Source organism: Botryllus schlosseri, unplaced genomic scaffold, assembly GCF_051294905.1.
Source record: "Botryllus schlosseri isolate E-star unplaced genomic scaffold, Bs_hap1 Bs17a, whole genome shotgun sequence".
In the NCBI taxonomy this organism is placed as follows: domain Eukaryota; kingdom Metazoa; phylum Chordata; class Ascidiacea; order Stolidobranchia; family Styelidae; genus Botryllus; species Botryllus schlosseri.
The window spans coordinates 2,049,308-2,075,148 of record NW_027648626.1 but is presented as its reverse complement, the minus strand read 5'-3'; the positions used below and the strand labels follow the sequence as shown (position 1 = coordinate 2,075,148).

Genomic DNA, 25,841 nt, shown 5'->3' with positions numbered 1-25,841 from the left:
ATACAGGTCTTAATCGCGATACACAGAGTATTGCTACATCTAGTATTAGCTTGCAATAAACAAAATTTCATTACTCTCCTGTAAAACATGGATTCGACAACACCTAGCCACCTGGATTCTGCAAAAAATGAACACACAAAGCTTATCTCGGCTATAAGCAAAAATATACGTCGTATCACACCGCTGGAAATTCAAAGGTCACCACACACTAGCCTCAATAATCGCGACTCGTTGTCGCGCATATCACATGAAGTGAAGAAGCGCAGACGTTTTTTTACGTCATCATGGATAGACGATGAAGAGAACGAATATTCAGCGGTGACATGGGATTCAGAAATTAGCACGTCGCACTCTACACATCGGAAAAATGCAACATCCTCATGCAACGCTACTTTATCCAGTCAAAAAGATTGCAGCACTTCCGCACAAGCAAAATCATTGGATATTAAATATGAACCGACTTCATTTGGAAATAGTGCTCCTGCTATGCAAAATTTCAGCAAACGTTCAGTCAGATTGCCAAGTCCTAGCGACCCACATTTCGAAAAAAAGTGGGCAAAGGCAATTCGCACGGTTTGCCCTAAAGAATTGCGGGTAAACCTTACAAATGATGGAACAAAACGTTGTAATGAATTGTCAATATATAGTTGATTCATTATTTCTGCAATTTACATATTAGTGATGTCATTTATGGAAAATTTCAGTCTCCGCTTCGCTGATCATTGCAGCTATTTGGTTGTTCACTTCTTTGCAGTATTCCCTTTCATGTTACGCAATGGATTCTCAATAATTCACTATATACCGTATCTTTCTCGTCCTGGAAAATCGCTTCTAACGATACGTAAAATTCTTAATGATCAATCATACATATGTAATGTTCTACGACCATAATATCGTTTGTCTGCCGTAATTCACTGTAGAGATACATACAGATACGTCTTTCGCTATCGCGTTTCATAACATTCCTTTACAATTTTGTCGCCTAATTTAACCAATGGTTATGATCTGCGGACTGGAAAATCCTGATGATACTTTATATAACATATCTTCGTATTCTGCTAACCCGTACAATTTATGTACCTGTTATGAAATATCTCGCTTAGTTACAAATATTGGATATGACAATTATTCTTCACGTCATCAACAGATCCGTTATTTACTTATGTTCCATAGGAATAGTGATTAAACAGCCTTGTTTATTCATGAAAGATATCGAAATCAATGGAACATTCAGGAACAGTTCTTGTTGATCCAAACGTAAGATATACCGCAATTATATTTTGAATAACGTAACGACAAACGTTCTTGCACCATTTTCAGGTAGATTCAGCAAGACAGACTACATTGCAACGAGCAGAGGAACAACAAAATCGAAGGAGAGACAGCGCCCAGTCATTCTTTGGTGATGCTGTGATACCATCGCGGATCGACGAAAGCGTTCCCCTTCAAATGGGAATAAAGTTGAGTGAGTGGATAAACAGTGGCTCGTGGTCGGAATGCGAGAATTGCGGTTCGGCATCGGCGGGAAACATTTCCGAAACGGCTCTATTACGAGGAAGATATCATCCTCCTGCAAAGTGTCCCTGTTTGTCGTCGAATTATTGTGTGCCGCTTTTGAGCGATTGGCCAAATTGCATTCGAGTTCTAACTCAACAAGATCAAAGTATTTTATCCATATACAATTTGAAGTACGGAGCTGCATTACGTACAAGCGACGGTTACAGATGCAAGGACGGTTCTGTTTACGCTTCGTTACGTTCTCACTCTGTTGCACATAGCATTTCAGAAATAAGTAGTTACGAACATCGCGAACGTCTCCTGCGTGCATATCATTTTTTATGCAATTGTCCCGAGAGTGCCTACGGAGAATTCGTCAGACGTCACGAATTAGGGGAGCTTCCAGCAAGGCTTCACTGCGACAAGCTTTTCTCGGTGAAGTTCATTGAAACAGCAATGTGGCCTCTCTTGTATCCGTTTCGAGCCCAATGCGAAACAAACATCCATGACAAGGGAAGTCACAAAAGTACCAGACGGTCATATATCATCAAATTGTTGTCGGGAGTATATGATTACTCTTCTTCATTTGAACTTTTGCGATTTCAATTCGACCGATGGCTATACACGACAGTATCGGGCGCAATAACAACTGCCCGTAAATTGGAGTGTTCGCTGGGGAGAGCTCTAGACACGCAAACTTTCTCATTTAATTACTGGGAATGGCAAAAGAGTTATATTGTCGACGCCGTGCGCCAGTTCGGTCTGCCTGATGTTTTTATTACTCTTTATCCGGACGAATGGACATTTCCAAGTTCCAAAGTTCTTTTGCACAAAATGCACACTCTAGGCAAGGGTCCATCTGAATTGTCAACGTTAGAAACTCTTCACATTGTGCACGTTTTAACAGAATTGATGAAACATTTCGTTAGTGGCCATGGCAAAAAAGAATGGCGCACAAACTTGTTACGCGATTGTACTTCTCGTATTCCAAATGTCAAGACTTATTTTTATCGGATTAACTTTAAACAAGATGGAAAAATGGAGTTATACTACCTTGCATGGCTGAATGATCCCGGTAAAATAGACGTCACTCAATTGAGTGCTGACTTTCCTGATTTCGACGAGGAATTTGTCCACCTCGTGTATAACACGCAAAAGAGCGGTCATACGATAAAAGGTTTGGTCGTTTCTGATGCTCCAAGCAAATTAGATACTAGTTCTGGTAAAACCATAATGTCATTGCAGCGATCGCAACTTGCACATTCCGTCAACCTCCGCGTTTACGCTCGTCCACTAATGGAGGCACTCAGATGCTCGATGAATGTTCAGATGACTGACGGAAATGATATGTTGCTGAAATTCCTTGCCTCATACCCATCAATGTTTTCTGAACATTTTGTATATTGCGACTGTATGTCCCCAGATTTGTCCACTCAAAGCATGGCATATCGGTACTTGCACACTTTGTGTCCGACCGAACCGGAGATGGTAATTTTGCTTGCCGACACCAAAATGGCTTACACGTGTTCCGACACGAAACGGTATTTAATTCCGTCTATGGAAAAATCGGATTCAGATGATGTCATAAAAGCTTACAGCACAAGAGTGTTAGCGGAAGAGGATTTAACCGTCTTCCAATATCTTCGCAAGTATACTGTTTCGCGTGGACAGGGACACGTTCGAAGATCCAATAAGTGTTTACTTCTCGGTGTCAAGTTCGTTGACATGTTCGACGATATGTATTTTTTTCAGGATGCTCTTCTGAATACGCCTTTTCGTTATGTTTCAGAATTGTACCACCCAAATTTCGAATCATTCCCGGCTGACTTGCAGACGTTCTCATTTGCAATGCAAAACAGATTCAGGTACTGGCAAGATAAAAACGAAGTGGAGAATACGTGTAAGCAGAACGGTTATGACAGAAACTACATTTGCACTTTCTGGGCATACCTTGTAAGCTTGTTTCAGGTGTGGAATTCATATTCATCTGCGCGTATAACGTATGACGAATTGAATTTCATAACCAACCAAGATATCGCACCCCCCATCACGTTGTCCCCTGTTCAATCCTCCTTCGTTACTCGCGTAATTGCTCTTATTCGGGAACGTTTTAATCCTGCATCAATGGACGGTCTAACTGATTACGAATATGATCGCTATCACTTGCTATGCGGCTCTCAGGGTACGGGCAAATCCATTTGTGTGGCAGAAATCATAAAACAGGCTTTGGAAATGTCGTGCAAGGTCTTGGTCCTTGGCCCAACCAGACTATCAACCACAACTTACGACGCTTCGTTCGGACAGCAACTCGACACAAATTCGATACACGCAGCCTTCGGGTTAACTGTCGACGAGGAAACACGTTCTAATCACAAATGGGAATTAAGACGTTACGATTTGATCGTAATCGACGACGTGTCAATGATATCCATTATGCATGGCGATTACATCGCAGAAACACTCGATTTCGTAGCGAATCGGTCGGTCGTACTACTATGTGGCGATAGATGTCAATTACAACCCGTTTCTGTCCGAGGTGTAATGGGTAGTTTGTTCTCTCACAGCCATATCATGAGTAAATGCGATCGGCTTACTCTGAATAGACAATATCGAACCACAGACAGCGTTCTGACGGATTTTCTGGAAATATGTCGCTTCGGAATACCCACCGTCGATGTGATGCGTGCATTTTCTGAAGAATTAGTATTGCTGAAAAATTCCTTTCCCACAAAGGCAGATCTCGTGACCGTGTACAAGGAACATTGTGATTTCAATATTTTGGCTTACACGAGTGAAGCGAGACGTAGCTTTAACGACGCCGTATGTGATTATCTTTTTGAAACATCAAGACCTCTTTTGCTGGCTCGTTATCCAGCCCCGCAATCTGACTTGAAACCCGTGTATCGAGGAATGCGAGTCATGGTTACAGAATCTCGTCAATTGACAAGACGTTACATCAATGGTCAGATAGGGATAATTGCTTACGTTATCGGTAAGACCATCATTGTTAGAATAAGCGATAATAAGTTGCTCAGGCTGTATCCGGTAACATCTCCGGACGGTGTATACTATCCGATATCCCGAGCTTACGCATTTACGATTCATCAGGTTCGAGGACAGACGCTAAACAAAGCTATCGTTTGGTTTGACACAAACAGAATGCCACCCGGATGCGCCTACGTTGCTATATCCCGTGTACGAAAACGAGAGGATTTGCGTTTTCTTACAACTCCGAAACGGGTTCACTTCGTACCTGCTGAAAGCCAATGGCTCTGATATAGGTTATTGTGAACATGTCGACTTATTGTTTTCTAATGCCATTATTTTACGATTTCATAAGAGACGACAATGTGCAGAGAGAAACGAGCTATCGCACGGACATGTCTTGTGCACGAATGAGTTTGCAACTAATGTAAAACTCGGCTGTTCAAAGTACTTTTGCCTCGTAATGGTGTTTGAGTTCTAACTAACCTTTCGTTGTCATTACTGCACATGCCACTAATGTCTGACGTATTCTACTCACGTGGCCGATATGTTTTTGCCTAATCGCCGACCATTCATGTCATTTATATTTCTTGACGTATTACTTGCGCAAAGGGAAACTAAATCCTAAAATAGACCGGTAAAGCTCTGGTGCATGTGCGATTCTCGCATTGTCATATCTCTCAGTCGTTCATTATTTTCGACATATTCGGTTTCATTCTAATTCTATTGTATTCAGATGTAGTTCAGTTCGTAGATGTTGTTAGTAAAAGAACTATCAACTTATTGTTGCAAGAAACTACCTTTCTTTTAAATATTCCGGATATTATCATAAATGCTCATGTAATGATACTTCCCATTTATTGGTCGCACTTCTTGCAATTTCATGATACATGATCCTTGTTCTACATTAACATCGGTAATATAAAAACCAAGTGTGAAAAGTGAATGAATTTGCTTTTGAAATAAAAATCGTAAACCAATGTCAGACGACGATCATGCCGCTGTTGATCAACACTCTCATAAATTACATGTTCGTGAATATTGGTAAAAATGATATTGGTAACACTGAACGATATGGACCATCGGTTTTTATTTCATAACGATGGAATTATTTCTTTTCAATTTTCCTTCTGTCCTTAACAGCTTACTTGCTAACTTACGTTATAATCTTTTTGTTTCAACTTCCGTGGCTTGCTGCTAAATGACATCGAAATGGAACCTTCAGGAACGGTCATTGTTGACCCACACGTGAGTTTTAACGATATCGCGATTTTATCGGAAACATTACCACAATCGCACGTACGTTTAGATAAACGCGGCAAGAGAGGCTGCTGATAAACGGACAGAAGCAAGAAGACAACGGATGATAGATAGTGGCCGCTCATTTTTTGGAAACATTGACATCCCCTCACGGATTGACGACGACGCAGCTCTTCAACACGGTAAAAGACTAAATGAGTGGATTTATCATGGTTCGTGGTCGAATTGTACGCGTTGTGGATCTGTTCTATCGAGAGGAATTTCCGAAACGGCTTTGTTACAAGGCAGATATGTTCCGTCTTCAAAGTGTCCGTGTGTGTCATCGGCTTATTATGTACCGCTTTTGAACAATTGGCCTGATTGCCTTCGTAATTTAACTCGTGCGGACCAAAACATCTTATCGGTTTACAGATTGCATTACGGATCTGCTATACGTAGACGTCACGGATACAGGTGTAAAGACGGTCCAGTTTACGCTTCGCTACATACCCAGTCTATTGCCGATAGAATTTCGGCAATATCTAGTCAGGAACGGCAAAATCGTCTCTTGCGTGCCTACCATTTTCTATTAAATTGTCCAGACAGTGCCTACTATGACTTCGTTCAACGCCACAATCTGGGGGTGCTTCCGGATAGGCTCAACTGTGACAAGCTTTTTTCACTTGATTTCGTAGAAACATCGATATGGCCTCTTTTGTATCCATTCCGAGCACAATGCGAAACAGCAATTAGAGATACAGGCAATCACAAAAGTGCCAAGCGATCATATGTCATCAAATTGTTGTCAGGTGTCTACGATTTTTCCTCTTCATTTGAACTTTTGCGTTTTCAATTTGATCGTTGGCTGTACAAGACAGTTTCCGGAGCGATTTCTTCTGCCCGCATAATGGAATGTTACCAAGCGAGAGCACTAGACTCAAAAACATTTTCTCCGACCTACTGGGAATGGCAATTGGCTTATATCATAGACGCCGTGCGTCAGTTCGGTTTCCCATATGTTTTCATAACTCTTAGTCCCTACGAATGGACTTTTCCAGGCTCCGAAGATATGTTACATAGATTCCACACTCTGGGCAAAGGTCCTACAGAATTGGCAACGGTAGAAACTCTTCACATTGCCCACGTATTAACGGAAGTGATGAGACAATTCGTTAGTGGTCACGGCAAAAGGAATTGGCGTTCAAACTTGTTACATGACCGTGAATCTCGTGACTGCAACGTCAATACTTATTTCTATCGATTTGAATTCCAGCAGCGCGGAACAATGCACGTTCACTACCTTGCGTGGCTTAGAGATGCCAGTAAAATAGACGTCAATCAGTTTAGCGCTGATTTTCCTGATTCTGACGAAAACTTTGCGCATATCGTATATAACACCCAAAAAAGTAGACAGCAGGTTAAAGGATTGATTGTTTCCGATGCGCCTAGCCAAGTAGATACTAGTTCTGGTAGACCGGTTTTGTCGTTACGTAGATCGCAACTTGCACATTCCGTTAACCTACGAATTTACGCTCGCTCTCTGATGGAGACACTCAGATGCTCAATGGATGTTCAGATGACCGACGGACATGGGATGTTGCTGAAATACGTTGCTTCTTACGTGTCAAAGTTCCGTGAACATTCTGTTCCTCGTGATCTCCTCGTTTCAGACTTGTCCGCACAAAGCGTAGCATACAGATACTTGCGTGATTTATGTCCAGCTGAACCAGAAATGGTAACTTTACTTGCAGACACCAAAATGGCCTACACGTGTTCTGATACAAAGCGGTATCTAGTTTCGTCTCTGGAAAGAGTTGAATCGGATGATGTCATAAAAGCTTATTGCAACAGAATTCCAGCGGACGAGAACCTTACCGTGTTCCAGTATCTTCGAAAATATACCGTTGCGCGAGGAAAGGGACATATTCGTCGTTCAAAAAAGTCTTTGCTGCTCGGTGTCAAGTTTGTAGACATGTTCAATGAAATGTATTTCTTCCAGGACGCCCTTATGAACACACCGTTCCGTCGTGTTTCCGAATTGTTCCACCCAAACTTCGAATCCCTTCCTGCTGACATCAAGATCTTTTCTTTCGCAGTGCATAACAGGTCCAGCTATTGGCAGGACAGAAAAGCCGTAGAGGCTACGTGTCAGCAAAAAGCTTGTCGTAGGAATTACATTTCCACCTTGTGGGCATACCTGGTAAGTATGTTCCAGGTTTGGAATGCCTATTTCTCTGCACGTATAACGTACGACGAGTTAGACGTTACAGAACGACATATCGGCCCGATCACCACGCTGTCATCTGTTCAAGCCGCTTTCGTTAACCGTGTAATTACTCGTCTTCGCGAACGTTTAGATCCTGCATTATTGAACAACCAATTAGATGACGAACAAGATCGATATCACCTATTATGCGGTTCTCAGGGTACGGGAAAATCCGTCTGTATTAAAGAGATAATCAGACAAGCGTTGGAAATGTCTTGCAGAGTGCTACTACTAGGCCCAACAGGACTATTGGCGGCATCTTACAAGTAGGGCTGGGCAAAATCGAGTACCCGAGTGATTCGATTCTGAATCACGTTTTATGCTTCGAGTCGAGTCGAGTATTCGAGTATCACTCATTATGACGTCACAACAGAATGAACTATGTCAAATTTCAAATATGTACCTTTTATGCCACCCCAAAGAAGATAATCCCTGTTATCCATCACATTAAAGATACTTTGGTATTTTTTCTACCCTACCATTTCATTGCACTTCGTGACAATGTTGTGGGATGATCATGACTTCGGAAATATGTTATTTGAAGTAACGTTCGTAGCTTTGTACTACATGTTTCGTATGTTGCTACACGGCCAATCAAGATTTCAAGGCTTTGTCAGTGGAAAATAGTATGAAAACTATAATTCCCGTTAGTAAATTAACTTTCAGTTGCGAGGAGCATATATCTTCAGTACTCGAAAAAACGTATTTTGCTACTCGACTCGAATCATGGAAATTAATGCTCGATTCAGATTCGAGTACTCGAATCATTGTGCCCAGCCCTACTTACAAGGCTTCGTTCGGTCGCGAATTAGATACGGACACGGTACACGCAGCCTTCAGGATAGCTGTAGACGAAAAAACGCGCTCCATCCACAACTGGGAATTGCGAAAATTCGATTTGATCGTGATAGACGAAATATCAATGGTGTCCGTCGTGCACGGTGATCATATTGCCGAAACACTACACTTCGCATCAAACAGATCGGTTATTCTACTCTGTGGCGATAAATGGCAGTTGCAACCTGTTGCGGTCCGGGGTATCCATGGTAGTTTGTTTTCTCACATGCGTATCATGGGCAAATGCGACCGGCTAACTCTCACAAGACAATATCGAACCACCGACAGCGCTCTGTCGACTTTTCTGGATAAATGCCGCTACGGAAAACCATCCACTGACGTGTTAGCCAAATTTTCCGACCAATTGGTATTACTGGACGAATATTTTCCTACCAAAGAAGACCTCGTTACCGTCTACAAAGAACACGATGATTTCAAAGTTTTAACTTACACGCGTGCGGCCACACGCCGATTTAACGACGCTGTGTGTGAGTACCTTTTCAAAGATGCGAAACCTCTTTTACAAGTACGCTATCCAACGCCAAATTCAGAAGTGCAACCTGTTTACCAAGGAATGCAAGTCATGATAACGGAGAATCGCCAGAAAAAACGGGGTTACGTCAATGGTCAGACAGGACATATCGACTCTGTAATAGGAAAGACCATCATGCTCCGAATTGGCCGCAATAAGTTGCTTCGTTTGTATCCGATTACATCACCGGACGGAATATATTATCCGTTATCGCTAGCTTACGCATCAACCATTCATAAGGTTCAAGGGCAGACGCTGAATAAAGCAATCGTATGGTTCGACAAACAGGTAATACCACCGGGATGTGCATATGTTGCTATATCCCGTGTTCGACGTCGCGAAGATTTGCGCTTCCTCACGACTCCACAACGAAGCCACTTCGTACCCGCAGAAGGCAGATAACTTTGTGCAGGTCTTTTCCTCATCGATATTCGGTATTCTTCGACTAAACGCAGTTTTGTAACTTCATTTATGGAATTTTTGGCTTTTGTCAGTTTGCATCCGATGCCTGCTACATAATGACATGTATGGTTTGGAATATGACTACCTAGAGCAACTTCTCAAGATTTTTGTTGAAGTATTTTCAACCATATATGAAAAGCAGTCTTTCGTTTATAACGTGCACAGCTTAATCCATCTTGTTGCAGATGCTAAGCGCTATGGCTCATTGATAAAATCTCATGTTTTCCTTTTGAATCCATGCTTGGAAAGTTGAAGCGCTTAGTTCGAAGTTCTATTGATCTAATTGCTCAGGTTATCCGTAGGATCAATGAGAAAGAAAACTGTCTAAGGGACTGTGGACATCGGCATTTTAAATTTATCGTTTATTCAGGCAGCATTATTAGCGATGACAGTGTAAACATCTCGCATGCAGCAGTGCCTACTCCAGTTGTGAAGGCGCGAAAAAGACCGTGTCCGGATAATCCTAAACTTGAAGGTTTGTTGCTAATTTTACCTGCACACAAGCAAATGCTTATGGTGCTTTCAATGGTGTTGCCACTTGCCAGTCATTGCATTACTCACAAAACAAACAACTCGTAACATTCGCAGTTACTTGTGTTGGGGCCTTCGGCACGTGAAAATATCTCAGTGACACCATTCGAGTCCTAGCATTTAGGTCACGTCAGTGTTCAAGTTTCAACTCTTTGCTTCGTCTATATTTGCATTGAATGCCACAGTAAACAAGGATTTTCCCATTGCATATCAATTGTCATGCATGATCTTTGATGGGCCTATTTCAATACAGGTTTGTCCAGTCAGATCCATGCAATGAATGCAAAGGAGCATTCAAATGGAAAATGCTGTACTGCAACGTCGTAATGAAGAGAAGATGAAAATGGCGGAGGAACTCTACCTTCCGAAAAGAAATGGCGGAGGAACTCCACCTCTTGAAAAGAAATAGATATGCTAGGCTTACCATACGTCCTCTTTTAAGAGGATTTGTCCTCTTTTTTGACTTTTTTGAAAGTGTCCTCGGAGGACGCTACTTTTGTCCTCTTTTTTGAGATTTTGTCCTCTTTTTTGAAAATTTAGGTCAGATATAGAGGAAATTGCGAGTGATATGCCGCAAATTAGCGCAGAAGTGAAGCTCCGGCGGGTATTTCGGAGGAAAAAGCGGTGATTCCAGCTCTGAGCGAAATGAAGACCTTTTTTTCCGATCATGAAGCGGGTGAAATTTACCTGTTTTTGACAAATCTTCTCCAGTTTTGCATGTCTGAAATTTCTGAAAAGTGTCCTCTTTTTTCATTTCCGAAATATGGTAAGCCTAAGATATGCCAATGTGTGACTGGTTGAATTTCAAATAGGCCTACCATCCCAAACCTTGCGGCTGCAATTCTCAGTTTAATAACATTCAATATTCATATTGAAATGAACCCAAATATTTTTCGGTTGACGCTCGTCGGGGGTAATTGGCAGCAAGTAGTTTGCAGAATTGAGAGCATTATTGTATATTTACAATCGTATCATGAAATATGACGTAACCAGCATGGAATCTTAGGGTACACAAACTCCTTCTGTTGACAAAGCTTATCACGTTCCAGTTGGGTAGAATGACTGGACACTATTTCGCTGCGTTTGGCTCTACCGGAAATAGTACTATCTGGCGTATGACTCGAGTCATTCAAGCCTGGTTTCCGATTTCAGTAAGGGAATCGTCAAAGCAATCGGAAGGTGCCTCCTTCGCAATCGAGACGGATGTGGCTGAACAAGACATTGGGAAATCACTGGGGGATTCGAAGCGTTCCTGCCATCCAGGCAGTCAGCCTGAATGTATGCCCCCTGAAGCGGTGAGTGTATTGAATGCGGTGTACCGACTATGACGCATTGACCATTATTGATTCCTGGGAAGTTCACTCAACGCCAACTATCCGGAGTGGGTGGAAGCAGTTTGCACTCTATGGGGATGTCTTGCTGATATACTTTTGCTGGCCATCTCATGACGTGATATTGCTGTTTAGGGCCTCAGAGATTGTACCATCGTGCCTTGTGAACCAGAAGACGATTCGGGGGTCGAGCTTGTGACGTTGCCAACATTCTTCTACCAGCGAGCCTCAAATCCAACGGTTTCAGCAACAAAATTCAGAAAATGCTATCGGTGAGTCGTGAACCAACGCAACCACCAGTTGTGCTACTCTGCACGACTGCGAGCGCAGAGAGGAGATGGTTTAAGAACACCAAATGTTCTCTATTTCCCCAAAAAGACCTTGACTCGAATCATTAGAATTTATATTACTCAATTCAGATTCATTACCTGAATCATTGCGCCCAACATGTGTAGCCCTAGTACAAAAACGTTTAGCCGTTGTCATTTTCTTCAGAAAGCCACCTTGTGCGCATATACATTATTCTTATGAGGGCAATCGACCTTTCACCTCCATATATGAAAACAGCTTTATATATGTCACTTAAACGATAAAAATGGCTCTTTTGAATGACTTGCTAAAAGCATTATATCTACAACAATTTTGTCACTCCAAGAAGGGTGAGCCAGTATCAATCGTAAAAGTGACGTCCCGTAAATATCGACTAAATTGATATCAATATTTATTTCAGCGTGGACGCAAAGAAATTTGCCATGGGCCTGGCTCGTCAGCATCAGGACGAGGCCCAACTGGATGTGCACGATGCCGCTGTAAGTTGACATTATGCCTAAATTCCAATCTGTGGTTGTGAAAGTTAAAGTGGAAGACCATAAATTAGTATTGAAGATAATGTAGACGCAGAACGATAGTTGCTAAACTTTTTTTATCTTGCGGTACACTAGGAAAATTCTAAAACGCTCGCGGCACACTTGCAGAAAAATATTTTCACATACTTAATGGGCTTGTTTACACGAACATATACTGATAAGATGTTGTATTGTTGCCAAACACGCAAGCATTTCGTCGTCAACTTCAAAAGGTCTCTCTCTTGTTACAACTATTTTCAAGTTCACGCCATGTCGGCATACAGGACCGAAACAGTATTATATGTTGTCCGCGACCCCCATGAAGTGCTCAAGCTAACTTACCCCTTTCTACACGTATTTTCGTCGCTATCCTTTATACATGCGATTCACAAACACGCCCACACTCATGCCGTATCAAAGGACGGTGTCATTCATGAACGGCTCGTATTTATTGGCAGAGTTGATGGTGGTGATGGTTTCGAAAATTTATGGCATACAATTGTACATCACCATGTTCCATTGGTAATGCCATATGGTTAAAACTATTGATGACCCGAAATGCCGGTGCCTTATTTTCCCGAACTATAGCAGATTGCGCAGAATAAATCATCCCAACTGCCTCAACGATAGCCTATAATAATGATGTGTTGGTGCACCAGTCAAAACCATAGAAGTCAAATTGACTTGGAATTTGACTCCGAACCTTGTGACTTGGTTACAATCCTGTGTATACAGTATATGCCGATGTTATGAATGGCCCATTAATTTTATGGTGCGTAATATGCATACCGTATCACAACTATGCGTCTCCGATGACAGTAACTGTGTGTAGCTAATATTTTTTCATTTCCAAAAGTTCCCTGACGAGAACTCAGCTGAAGCTCAAGATGAAAAGGATGCCGATGACAAGGAAAACAATTGGGTATGTTATGACCAAATAATCAGCTAAAGCAACGATGACACCTGTGCCAAAGCTGACCGTCACTGGCTGGCCAGAACTTTCAATATTAATATCTGTAATTGTATATATTGTCGGCACTGAATAGTCCCGTCCTTGCAATTAGTACAAATGCACCATAAGTTCTTCTACAAAGCCCAACACTTATTTGTCTGTAAAGGGCTTCAGTGCACTATCTGAACCAGGCCAGCGGAAATCTACATTGGGAGGTCAGTCAAACTGTAGATAACGGCGGTCAACGTCATGTGTGACATGACGTCATGTTGCCCGGATTTGCGAACAATGTTCAGGAACTCTCGCTGGCCTGGTTATGAACTCTCGCTGGCCTGGTTATAAGTGGCAGGTCTCACTTCAGCTCCGAGCGAACTCAACCCGAGGGAGCAAGAACTCACCGATCGATGAAAAGGAAAGTTAACCGCAAGGTAAGATATGCATGAAAAGTAGAGACGGAGTTCAAACGAGAAGTAGCAAATATCTATTGCGGACCCTAGGTCTGGCCGGAGATTCCAACTATAAGTGAAGCAGTGTCGATAAGGCGAGCAATCGTCTCAGTTACCTGGTACTAACTGAAATTATCTCCTGAAAGAGGAAAACGACATTGACTATATGGGCAAGAGATATCTAATATCACTGCCGGGTAATTTGCCAACTACAATAAACATTCGTGCTGTGCCGGCAGAGGCAAGGAACGAAGCTGTAGCAAGAGCTATCGAAGGATGGAAAGCAGGGCGGTGTTGTGGGTGTGCGGAAGCAATTCCACAGAGGACTTAACCTCCACAATGGATACCGTACGGTATCCGTGGCGGATTATGAAAAAGGAAGACTGCCACCCTTTATAAGAATTGAAGGGGCTTCTTGTAAAGTGTTCACACCTACTATCGAGAAACCGGCAGTAACAGAAAGAAACGGTTACAAATGTAGCAAGCCAGGACATATGGCGGCGAAATGTAAAATACCCTATTGCAGCGACTGCAACGAAAGCGGGCATGCGTATGCTTGCCGTTTCATGTTCTTTGTTCCATTGCTTGTAATCGTATGGTATATGCTTTTTCGGTGGTTCGGTGACTGATAAAATGTTTTTTGATTATTCAAGATCGATTTTCGGCCGGTGTGCAAATACTGGCTGGCGCTTGCCAATTTGAATTTATGGATTTGCAAAGAAAAAAAAAAGAAATAAAATATGCAGGCCACGAGAACAACTACGTGGCCGACCATATTAGTCCTCTCATACAACTCAGAAACAAAATGGCAAAAGAAAAAATGGAAATGCAACTATAAACTACTAGATGATAACGTGTACAAGGACATTATAGATAACCTCGTCAAAGCGGAAGAGGCCGAAATCGCCAAGAGTTGTCACACCCTACAAGAATGGTGGGACAGGCTAAAATCAAAAATCGCAAACGTTAGCAAAAGGTATGGCATAAATAAGAACAAAAACGTAGACAATAACATACGATATCAGAAATCCAACGGAATACTGAAAATGCTTGCAATCAACCATGCATAGACGAGCGAACAAAAGATATGTATCGAATCTGCCAGTGCGTTCTACTTGATCTGATGCGTGTCGGCTTGCTAGCCGTCATCGTTTACAACCCGGCCGAATGTGCCATGAAAATGCGTCCAGATCCCGTGTAGAACAGTGTGCGTCAGCGACTGCGTAAATATGATCCTGCGTTGTGCTACAATGCACACCACAAAAATACTAGATTTACAATTGAACATATTGTGAGAAAAACCGCGTCGGTAGGAGTTCTCTAATGAAGATGGTCTACCAATGTTCTAAATAATAAATTAGTTACGGAACTGCAGTACGTCAATTTACAACGGAGCACCTGTGCACTAACGCAGATGAGCGTATTGTGCAGGACGTGTTCGAATCTGTTCCAAGAGCGAGCCAGGATCGTACGCCCGCAGCACCCGAGAATCACATTCCTAATAAATCTCAGCATCTGTTTTCATAATTAACTATACACAATATTGTTTTTGTCAAGCACATATTTATGCAATTTTTATAAAACGTTATTATTTATGTTAAACTGCTTTAGGACGGCGAAATGTTTTCCTTTTATTCAATCATCAAGCCTTCAGCACAACCCCGAAAAAATGCGTATCTCTTAAGAAGCAGTCATTCTTGTACAAATGTGTGTATCACTAGATTTGCGATTTGTCACATTCTTGTGGTACTTTGAAATTTGCTAAAGATGGCGCAGTGTCCGCATTAAAATGTGCTAAACATGGCACAGTGTCCGCATGAATCAAATTGCAATTATCTGATGGTAACATTGTATTTGAGAGCTTCGGTGTACTCTAACAAGATCAACTTCAGGGGTAGTGGATATGTTGGCAAGTGTAAACATTGGGCATCGTCAAACGTGGTGTTGCGGATTAATATATATGCATCAGTGAAGTGCTGTTACGATAGGAAAGCGAGGGACGAGTAACGAAAATTGCGAACCTTTCCGTGATTACACTGGTCACCGCATACTGGCCAACGAAATGACGAATGCGATAGTTGCTGGAAAGCGTTACATCAAATAATTGGCCTTAGAAACCACATCGTTACGCATACTGGCCAACGAAATCATCGATATGATATTTGCGGGAAGGAGTTCAGTCTGAAGCACCACTCGAACGTCAGGTACACATACATCATCTGCGTAATTGCTAGAACGATTTGAGCGGAAACACGCACATTATGATTAGCTATGTTGGCTGAAGTATTTCTGGAAGTGATGCCTCCTGTCTGGCCAAGTCATTTACTCAGTATATTATTGAAGCGTATTTTGGAAATCTGGTCTGCGCTAAATGGACAGCTTGCGGCATAATTTGAACGCTAATGCATTCTCGCCTACCAGAGAATGCAAGGATATCGATTACGGCATCCTCACTGGACTTGGTTAGTGCAGGCCATCACCGCTTTCCGCCTCAAAACACTGCAATGTTACCGAAGCTGGAGTTGAAGCCGGTCTCACAATCATTGTTGACTCTTTGCAATTAGATGCAATGTAGAGTTTCAAAGAAGCGAGTAAAGTCCGTGAAATTGTCACGCACGTATTTGCTTTTTTTTCAACATTCATGTTGCTGTTTGATACGTGCAGGTTCTTTCCACAGTTTCATGTTTTGTTGGGTCAATTTATTCCTTTCAACTTTTTATCACACGATTCAACCTTTCGGAGTTTATTCACTGTTTGTATATATTCTCGCCACCGTATTGATTTACTTGTATATATTCTCGCCACCGTATTGATTTACTTAACACGACACAACGCACATTTTCATTTACCCTTGTATCTGCACATCTTTTTCAATTTCGCATTCGCATTTTTTTTTATCTTTAATTACGCGACGACAACGGACAGTTAAAGTGTATTCTCATTATGATTGCTTTGGTAAACTTGCACTGACTAAATCTGTTGGCACTTTATCTGATTCAGAAAAATCTGCAGAAATTATGCTACTATGTTGAATGTTGCTGTTTCGTTTTCGTAAGTGCGGTATGCAAAACACTATATACATATGGGTTAAAATTCACTTTGCAACAGGCACTATCTCAAACGTACCACGGCGTCAGACGTTACCGCCAATACAACTAGCCCGTGTCCCAGCGTGTCCCTGCCTCATATCTGCAATTGTGCTTAAAATCGCGAAGGTTGTCAAGGTACTCACTCGACGTGGCAACTCAAGTAGCAGTACTGCCGTAAATTTCCACTCGATATCAAGTATCTCTAGCTACTTCAGCAACATCAAGCTGAAGTGCTTGAGTAAGCTGCTCAAGTGAGAGTTATCTCAAAAGACACATTGCTATGCATGTTGGTCTTGAAGCCCATGAACGTGAAGTCTGTGGAACAAAATTCACAGAAAAGAGCACCCTCAACAGAGACATGGCCAGGTATGCGGGTGTCAAAGGCCACAAATTGAAAGTTTGTGGGAAACAATTCACACTAAATAGCTCCCTCAACGGACACATGGCTGTGCATACTGGTGTCAAAGCCCATTGATATTTTTTTTAAAAAAGAATTCACACTAAAGAGCACTATTAACAGGCACATGCCTATGCATACTACTCTTGGATCATACCTATACAAATATTGCTGATCAATCAATATCCCCTTTTGTTGTGGAATGTAACTTGAGCGATCACTATCCAATATTATGTCAATTTGGATCTCGTCTTAAATGCTTGAGAACAAAGTACATGCGCAGAAATCTGCACAAAATTGACCTGACCTAGTTCTACTATGACCTTGACTGCCTGGCAGATAAAACCGATGCTGTGATCCTCCGTGAAAACAACTTTAATGAAACATTTGATTACTTCATGAAAGAAATCTCTTGTATTGTAAACAAACATGCACCTTTAAAAACTCTATCAAAGCGTCAACAAAGATTATCAAATAAACCTTGGTTATCTCTTGGCATACTGGTATCCATTAAGCACAGAAACAGACTCTACAGATCACTGAAAAATAAATGGTCAGAATTTAGACAATTGCAATTCAAAAAATATGCCAACTTACTCTCTCATTATTATCAAGTCTCTTCATTTGTTAGAAAAGTCCAGTATCCCAATAATCATCAAGTCTCTGCATGCGGTGGAGGTACCTAGTTTTGATGTATGCTATCCTTGCAACCATTCAATAAGAGATAGAGCCTAATCCAACGCCTGGCTCAAACCTTGACGTGGTGTGCTGGCTTAACACTAATGTCAGCCGATAGCTTTCCAGATTGCTGTGGTCTATTCATCTGATAGCAGTTGTATCACTATTCTATTATTTCACGCTATGCCTTACATCTTCAACAGGAAATGCGATTACATTACTTATATAGGGGCCACCCTGGAAGTCTTGCCCAGCCCTCACCCGCAATCGTAGGGACAGCGCTACAGATAAGTACATGCAATACCTGGTCCACTTGATGTGGATGCCATACCTTCTCGTTGGATGCGTAAAAATAAAACCGACACTCCGTTCGCATCGACAGATTTGCGAACTGTATCGCATGGTAATGCAATTTAAAGTTCCCCGATGCGGACGTGTTTTCGAATTTGGTAACAATGGGATTCCAAATTTTATGGTAAGAATAAACCTGAAAATTGCGTATAAATATTTAGTGAATGTTCACAATGCACGCAATATCGAAAGTGCACCTGAATTCGGAAATATTTGGAGCGCTGAAGATCATTTACAATAACATTCAGGTACACATACGGCGTCGTTACCTCATTGAACCAGTGAAATTGTAAATGATCATCTCTGAAAATAGCGGTGTTGAAGAAGAGTACCGCAAATGAATCGATAAAATCTATGCATACCTATGATTTATCCGCAATTGCAGTTATATATGTATAAAATCGATATTAGTAATAGTCATAAAACACGCTTTCTGCTTATAAAGTTGCAGTTACAATGTTTAATAAGCCGAAGTCCAATAGGTATAATAAACCATAGAAGAAAAGTATTAATATGAAAATAATATAAATTACCGATGGTCGATGCCGTATTCTGCATAATCGATTCCGATCTCGCTTTCAAAATGAACCTGAATGTATTTGCAATAAACAACCTCATGAATCGTATGCTGGTTCGCAGTAGAAATGGTCTGAACGTGAAGAAGCGAAATACTCTAATTGTAGGTAGTCAGCGAATGATGCTTATTCAACCAATCAATTAAGTTGATATCGTTGTCTGATGCAAAGAATCTAGACGCGTACGGGGTCAATCTTGATTAAGTTGACTGTAAATAATTACATTTTTTCATATCATCAAAATTGTAATGGTAATTGAAGCATTTCTATTTTGTGTAATTGCAATTGTAATTGTAATTTGATTAAATTTTTGGCTAATTACAATTACATTGTTATTGATACCTGACAATCACAACATAAAAAATTAGCCTATTTATATGGGCGTTCTATCCGTGCCTCGTTAACTAATTCAGCCATGCTAAACTGTTTCCAATACTTTAGTAACAACAGACAACTTTGTGAATTACAATATAGGCTAAACCAGTGGTTCTCAAACTAGGGGACGCGCCCCCTTCGGAGGCGTGGAAGCATCTGACGGGCGGCGTGAAGCTCCGACAAACTAGGGTTGCCATACGTCCGGAATTTTCCGGACATGAATTTCACTGTAAAGTCTGCGTTCGGGAGGGAATTTTAAAGTTCTAGTTCAGGGTCGGCCAACCCGTGGCCCGCGAGTTAATTTCCGAAATTAGTAGTATTATCAAAAATGGAATTTCCGAAATTAGTAGTATTATCAAAAATGGAATTTCCGAAATTAGTAGTATTATCAAAAATGGATTGCACAGACTGTGAACTTGCAAGGCCAATCAAAAATTTGATTGGTTCGGACATCGAAAACTAATGCATTGGTTCCTAACTTTCACCAACCTGCGGAACACTTATGCCAATCCACAAGCGTTCGCGGAAACCAAAATTTAGCTTAGTTACGAAAACAAAAACTACCACAGTAGACATGTTCAGTTTTCATTCACTATATATTCCTGGTGCAATAAATGAACTGCGCATAAATTAGTCTGGCCGCAACACTTGAGATGTGATGACTGAAATATCAGTTGCGACGCATTGGTAGATCTATGAGCCAGTCACATTTTGGTAGATCTTCATACACTACAATAGCCTAAAGCAGAATACTTTGCGATAGATTTATCAAAAATGAAAATTTTCTACACGCGTAGCGCAACATCTTGTCACTCGATTTCTTGCTTTTAATATTTCTACCCCTGTGTGAAAATGAAAGAACTCAGCTTCTATCAGATTGAGTCGAGTCTAACTATAATATATATATTCGCGACCTCCCGTTTGCGCTCGCAGAAAGACCGTCGACTACGAAACCTAGGCACAAAGTGATTGCCGCATGTTGGACGAAGCTTTCGATATCGATATGTCCAGGTGCCGAATAGTCCAGTCCTTGCAAACTGAGCTCAGCGATATACAGCAGGCTTGCAATATAGTCAAGTGACAATATTATTAACTTATCAACTTCAAAAAACTAGTGGCCCGCAGAATTGTTCGTCAATCGAATGTGGCGTTTTGGCTGAAAAGGTTGGCCACCCCTGTTCTAGTTGCTAGTTTGAAAAATTGAGTAGTTCTAGTTAAAGTTGTACAAAAGTACTGGAATTTCAAAATGCGCAAGTCTTTGAGTGTTGTGGGTGGATAAAATATTACCACAGTAACATTTGTACCAAACATGCATTTGCTGCAAGTTTTTCAGGATGACTTCATGATTAAGAGTCAGAGGTTTCCATACTAGCCTACATAACTGATGACGCAGCCTGTCCCTTCAGCCCCGGCTCATGAAGCCTTTTCCCTGAAACACAAACAGAGCATAAGCTAAAGCTAATTTCAAATATGTAATAGAAATTTCCTTTCTGCTGCCCTTAAAATTCACAATTGCTTTTTCAGAAACTTAGCAAAGCACACATGAAGGTTGAAAGATTTTGGTCAACTGAAGGCTTTGCTCAGAAACTGCAATCCGCTAAGGCCAGAATGATACAGAAGATGGTATACGCAATGAAGACGAGACCTCGTGGTGATCCAAGTATCGCTGGCCCAGATGTCGAAAATGCCATGTGTGACTTTCTCAATAAACAATGCTCTTGCTTAACCAGATGTGTGTGTTCTGTTTCATTTTATTAATGAGAAAAACTATAACTTAATGCACACTTGCATAGTTCCACCTTTTTCATCAGTATCCTCCATCTAGACCTGCGAAAAGATCAGATTAAGTTACACTTGTCTAACATTGCATTGCATAACAAAGGAATGACTTGATTGTAGCAAGATAATGAAGGCATAGGGGAAAACAAAATGATGGCTTGGATGATGCACGATGGTTTACCAGCCCATTGGTACAATATCAATTTTGGTTAGTGATTTAGAGCGAAGGACATCATTCTCTGCTGTGCTGCCACTATCAAAGCAGATGTTACTAAATCCCCCTCAAAGTAGGCGTATATGACGGTGTAACAAATTTGGTAATGGTTAAGATCGCCTACCTAAAGTTGCATCATTTGGAGATGGTGTTCTACCTTTTTAGCCGTGCTCTGTTTACAAAACCACAGAAAAAACAGTAGTTGTCAGTGACTACGTATTGTGAGCATATATAATATAAATCCAAGAATAATGCATTCCCAGCACCATTACACATGTAGCCGACCTCGAAATACAAGCAGCCTGAATGAACAGCGCGTTACCGTAAATAAAAGTTTGATTGACAGCGTTCCGGGAACCCAGCTGCGCCATTCGTGTTCATACTAAGTTGGTCCCGTAAAAATCTCCGAAAATAAGCGCGTTCATACCGCCCCGAAAAACCAGTGTTGTGTTCACATAGAGGGGTTCCGGTAAACATTTTCGAGAAATGTTGTTCCCGGAACCCTGGTATGAAAAGGGCCTCAGACGGTCAAGACCGACATTTCATTGTAATTTCGAAGAAGAATAAAGTATAATCACCCCATCGGGATTTCGGCTATTGGTCCTAGTACTAGAAAATTCGATCAGAAAGTGCTAAAAGTGAGGAAAATTGGTATACTGTAAATCCGATATGTACCATCCGATATCATAAATCAGAGTTGTAAATGTGGGTTTAACGCGACGTTGACTGCAAACTGAGCAGTCAACACAATGACTCGGACTCGAGTCACAATACCATGACTCGGACTCGATCCTCTGCTTGATGACTTGGCCCCGGACTTGACTCGGTGGTAAATTGAAAATGACTCGACTTGACTCGAGTCAAAACTAGAAAAGTGAGATTGACGTATGACTCGGAGCTTTGTGACTTGGTTCTCAACTTCCCTTGTGTGGGATATCTGTTATCTGAGCCTTTTCAGGAATGATATGTAGGTACTGTGATGATGAGTTAGAATAGTCATCATTCTGTGTAGTTGACTAATTTCAAGTGGAACACGTTGACCAGTTCTTTGTTGCATACGTTGAGATGTGCCACCCACATACTTTCTGGAAATTAATCTTTACACTATTTTTAAATATAACCCCAATACTTTCATGCTTGCTTTATCAATGGCACAGCAAGCATGTAAACAGGATGCCACAAACGGCAGCAAGATTTTTAATGCACATTCAACAAATTCATGGTGTTCCGCCAAGATTTTCATCAGGAATGTTTGTAGAGTCGTTGTACAAAAATGGCTTTCATGCTGTTGAAATTTAGTTGATTTCGTTGTACAAAAATGGCTTTCATGCTATTGAAATTTAGTTGGTTTCGTTGTACAAAAATGGCTTTCATGCTATTGAAATTTACTTGATTGGAGGATGTTGGTAGGCTAAATGCTTACTGATAGCTGATCTAGAACATCTCAATATTCAATCAGGTCAATTGTGTTCCCCGCTATTGGAACTGGAAACTTTAATATGCCACCGACTGAAGTTGCTGAGCAAGGCAATCGATCAATATTGATCAAAGAATATCTTCTGTAGAGATTTTACTCCATGTACAATATTGATCAAAGAATATCTCTTTACAGATTGTACTCCATGTATCCAATCCAAAAGCTATTTCCGTTAGTAAGAAAACAAGTGGAATACGACTGTTTGCTCAGAGATTTGACTTCATTGTGAGATTTTGTTGTACAATCAAGCAGTATGCCGTACAAAGAAATATATTGTGGCTATATTCTTTCTAAGCTCAATGGATTCATGTGTTTCAAAGACATTGCTATCCTCGTGTGCTTTAGAGCAGCGGAGTATATAGAGATAATTAGTCAGTAGTCATAGATTCAATCTCCAAATAAGTCAGTAGTCATAGATTCAATCTCCAAATTTGTCGTCTAGTGACAATGATTATAAAGGGAGTTGTATGTTTTATCAAGCCTTAGATGTTGTCCTATCTCAGTTGATAAATCGATGAGTACAAAAATTTAAGGCAACTTGAGGGTGAAAAAAGACAGAACACAACACCCAATATCTTCCCTTGAATATTAATTTTACCTCTCACCTATCTATTCTTATCAACAACCTGTCGCACTGCATTCTGAATTAGCAGTAAATATGTACGTCCAATTTTCTATTTTGTTTGTTTTCTCCGGCTTTTACAGCTGAATTCAATCAAGCAAGTATGGTAGCATCGTCTCATGTCAATTACGGGTCTTTGAATGTCTGTATTACCGGAGGAAAATCATTCAGCGTAAGGACGATGTCATTGTAAACAGTGCCCACCCTACCTCTGATTTGAAACGTGGAGGTGAGTTTAGGCGTACTGTTAGATGACTACAATGTTGAGTGTTGCCGACCATGCCATTGACTTCATAGTGGGGATACCATAGACCTGGTTTTCTCAATACACTGATTATGATCAGGTTGGCGAAGGATTTAGAATTCACTGAAACACTCACATTCAATATAACTTCCGATTTGGGACTTGACCCATTGCTTTTAAGCAGTGTAATGATCTCTGGATCACCAAGTCACTGCGCAGACCCTCTCTTGGGCTCCCCATAGGATGATAAACCGAGCTTCGAAGCCCCCCAGACCCCTCTCAGGCTAGATGCCTGTTTACCGCTATTTATCATCTAAATCGGGTGTGCGTTTTAGGCAGCTTCTCTCGACTAATCACAGGAAGCGCGAAAAATTTCCATAATTCATGATTGAATCGGTCACTATAATCGGGAATTGCGTATATATTGGTATCAATTTTTACCCTCTGTCTGCTCACGTAATCAGATCGACCGGTTGAGCCGAGTCAGTTGTGTCTGAAAAGGTAGGACCACTCAACAATAATTAAAACATATTCGGGCGTATTATACCCGTTGGCAGGAACGAAACAGCACTTCGTCAGGCCACCCAAAACACTTAGGTCGTGAGCTGCCACAGGGTGATAAACCGACGCCCCGTGCCGTTGTTCGCTTCTGCCACGAAATCAGTATCCCCGTTTAGTGAGCCAGCGTGGAGCGCGAAAATTTTCGATAATTGAAAAATAAAATAGGTCAATAAGATCGGGAATTGCATATATATTGCTATCAATTTTGTCCTCTCTGCTCACGTAATCAGATTTACCGGTAGAGCTGAGTGAGGTGTCTTGGAAACTGTATGGCCCGTAAATAATAATTAAACATATTCGGACGGGCGGACCCGTTGGTTACATGATGTTATTTCGTGACCTCCAGTCTGCTATATCAAAAAATATAGAATCGCCCAAACGTACTAAACTAAAAGACGCACTGGCAAATAATTCTTCCCTGCGGGATGGTAGCCTATTTGTCTCGTGAGGTTCAGATTGCCAGGACAGGAACATTCGGCGCCAGTCATTTAAACGCCTATGATCATTATACCTATATGTATTTTGTCTATACAACGAAGTTTTAGGTCAGCGTGTAACGGCAGTCCTTTTCGGCCAACGTTTCCTCGCTGACGATTGTTCTGGTACACTTCTTGGAGTCGCATGTTACATGACCTAAAACTTTATGTCTTCATGCATCGAGGCGCGGTAATGGCCAACGCCGATATGCCCACTTCTATAGATCTTGCGTATATATTGGTAAAAGAGAACCCAATAATTGGAAACTTGTAATCGCGAATTGTGCGAAAATTTTTTGAAAAAGTTGCATAAAATTTGATAAATTACTATAATTTATGCTAATTTACTCTATAATTTATGCTAATTCACTAAATAATTTGCCGCCGAAAAAGCCACAGTCACCAAAAAGCTGGAAAGGAAGAATATCCAAATTGAGCAGGAGCTTTTCCATGGCACCGACAAAGCGGACGAAATTGTCGAACGTGGATTCAACAGAAGTTTTTTCGGAGCAAATGGTGAGTGGGAATCGTCGTGGGGCCTTTTCTTCGACATTTCTGTAGATTGAAAGTTCAATAACAAAGCTTATGGTAATAAAAAAACATTGTAATAAAAAAAAAAACATTTCAAAAACGGTAATAAAAAACATTTCAAAAACAGCTTTGCACACTAGGCTGTTCAAAAATAATACTATTCAAATTTTATGGCGACTTGATAAAATTGTTGGTTACCTAAGAAAACGCCGCACACCAAATTTAGCTCAAATTCAAGTTCCTCGACCGAGAGTTGGTGATTCAGGAATCATGATTATTATCAGACTGATGTAAAATGACCATGTCGAAACACCGCGACTACTAAAAATATAGGGCTAATAATAATCGGTAGTATTATGTATCAAGTATTGGCTTGATAATGAAGCGTTCCACCAGTAATCTTAGGTATTGATTTGGAATGAACACATTGGCATCCCTTGACTAGTTCGTAATCCCTCACACAACCCAAATTGAGTTTGACAAGCCTGCCATAGAAGAACGAAGTGTGATGCCACGTTTTTGTAAAATAAAAACTAATGTTCAATACGT

General features: G+C 41.1%; 1 long non-coding RNA gene across 1 annotated transcript; it reads right to left on the bottom strand.

Annotated features, from left to right (window-relative positions):
- Positions 1-18,408: 18,408 nt before the first annotated feature.
- LOC145459677 (uncharacterized) lies at positions 18,409-19,198 on the bottom strand. The gene is made up of 3 exons (XR_013921531.1): positions 18,972-19,198; positions 18,636-18,741; positions 18,409-18,574 (listed from the first exon to the last, which is right to left on the bottom strand). It is a non-coding gene; the product is annotated as an uncharacterized LOC145459677 (long non-coding RNA).
- Between the last annotated feature and the right edge of the window lie 6,643 nt (positions 19,199-25,841).